We start from the raw sequence: 1,971 nt of genomic DNA on the forward strand, positions 1-1,971 counted from the left end.
CACCAGTCATTTGGCATGACTTACAAACGATTTGGCTGGTTGTGGGTTCGATTTTCAAAATTTCATTTTTTTCGCGTTTTTATTTTCTGTCTACCATATCATGCAGTCTCCTTATTAGCGTTTGGGGGTTATAGTGTGGGCAGGTTGGTCGCAAAGGTTCCGAGAGGAGCTGGCTAGTAAACCCTGTCCCTTATGTTCCACGGCGGCAAGGCGGAGAAATAGAGGGCAGAATTGACTAACGGGCAAGGAAAGTTGGGCTTGTAGCTTTCCTTTCGAAGGAGGGAAAAGATGATGCCCGAAAGCATTGTCACTGTAGTGGCAGGCAGAGTGTAGATGGAAGTTGTGTACGCTAGCCTTTGGCTAATGATAGAGACAAAAGAGCAGGAGGATATTTTCCTTCGCAGAAGCACTTTTCTTGCCTTCCTTCAGCTCGCTTGGCGAGTCTGACAGGTATGCCTGAACTGTGCACGGGTCCAGTTGTGAGAAAGACGTGGCAAACAAGACGGGGTTTCCCTTGACCGAGGGACCGTGTGGTCCGTTTGGCTCATGGGTTCCCCCCGTGGAGGCAAAATCTAAGAAAGCTTGCTCTCCCTCTGCGGAGGGGGGCCGCTTAGCAAGGAACTTCTGTTCCCTGCGGTGGATAGTTACCTGGTTGATCCTGCCAGTAGTCATATGCTTGTCTCAAAGATTAAGCCATGCATGTCTAAGTATAAGCACTTGTACTGTGAAACTGCGAATGGCTCATTAAATCAGTTATCGTTTATTTGATTGTACCATTACTACTTGGATAACCGTAGTAATTCTAGAGCTAATACATGCGAAAAGTCCCGACTTCTGGAAGGGATGTATTTATTAGATTAAAAACCAATGCGGGTTCTGCCCGGTCATTTGGTGATTCATAGTAACTGATCGAATCGCACGGCCTTGCGCTGGCGATGTTTCATTCAAATTTCTGCCCTATCAACTGTCGATGGTAAGGTAGTGGCTTACCATGGTTGCAACGGGTGACGGAGAATTAGGGTTCGATTCCGGAGAGGGAGCCTGAGAAACGGCTACCACATCCAAGGAAGGCAGCAGGCGCGCAAATTACCCAATCCTGACTCAGGGAGGTAGTGACAAGAAATAACAATACAGGGCTTTTACAAAGTCTTGTAATTGGAATGAGTACAACTTAAATCCTTTAACGAGGATCCATTGGAGGACAAGTCTGGTGCCAGCACCCGCGGTAATTCCAGCTCCAATAGCGTATATTAAAGTTGTTGCAGTTAAAAAGCTCGTAGTTGGATTTCGGGATGGCTCGGCCGGTCTGCCGCAAGGTATGTTACTGGCCGGGCTGTTCTTCCTCGCAAAGACTGGGTGTGCTCTTAACTGAGTGTGCTCAGGATCTGCGACGTTTACTTTGAAAAAATTAGAGTGTTCAAAGCAAGCCAGCGCTTGAATACGTAAGCATGGAATAATGGAATAGGACTTTGGTTCTATTTTGTTGGTTTCTGGAACCGAAGTAATGATTAAGAGAGACAATTGGGGGCATTCGTATTTCGTTGTCAGAGGTGAAATTCTTGGATTTACGAAAGACGAACTACTGCGAAAGCATTTGCCAAGAGTGTTTTCATTAATCAAGAACGAAAGTTAGAGGATCGAAGACGATCAGATACCGTCCTAGTTCTAACCATAAACGATGCCAACTAGGGATCAGAGGGTGTTATTGGATGACCCCTTTGGCACCTTATGGGAAACCAAAGTTTTTGGGTTCCGGGGGAAGTATGGTTGCAAAGCTGAAACTTAAAGGAATTGACGGAAGGGCACCACCAGGAGTGGAGCCTGCGGCTTAATTTGACTCAACACGGGGAAACTCACCAGGTCCAGACATAGTGAGGATTGACAGATTGAGAGCTCTTTCTTGATTCTATGGGTGGTGGTGCATGGCCGTTCTTAGTTGGTGGAGTGATTTGTCTGGTTAATTCCGTTAAC

General features: G+C 46.5%; 1 pseudogene; it reads left to right on the top strand.

The window, feature by feature from the left end:
* Window positions 1–645: 645 nt before the first annotated feature.
* LOC146449051 (small subunit ribosomal RNA) lies at window positions 646–1,971 on the top strand (annotated as a pseudogene; the record flags this gene model as incomplete).

This window comes from Pavona decussata, unplaced genomic scaffold, assembly GCF_977016875.1.
Source record: "Pavona decussata unplaced genomic scaffold, jaPavDecu1.1 SCAFFOLD_665, whole genome shotgun sequence".
Taxonomy (NCBI): domain Eukaryota; kingdom Metazoa; phylum Cnidaria; class Anthozoa; order Scleractinia; family Agariciidae; genus Pavona; species Pavona decussata.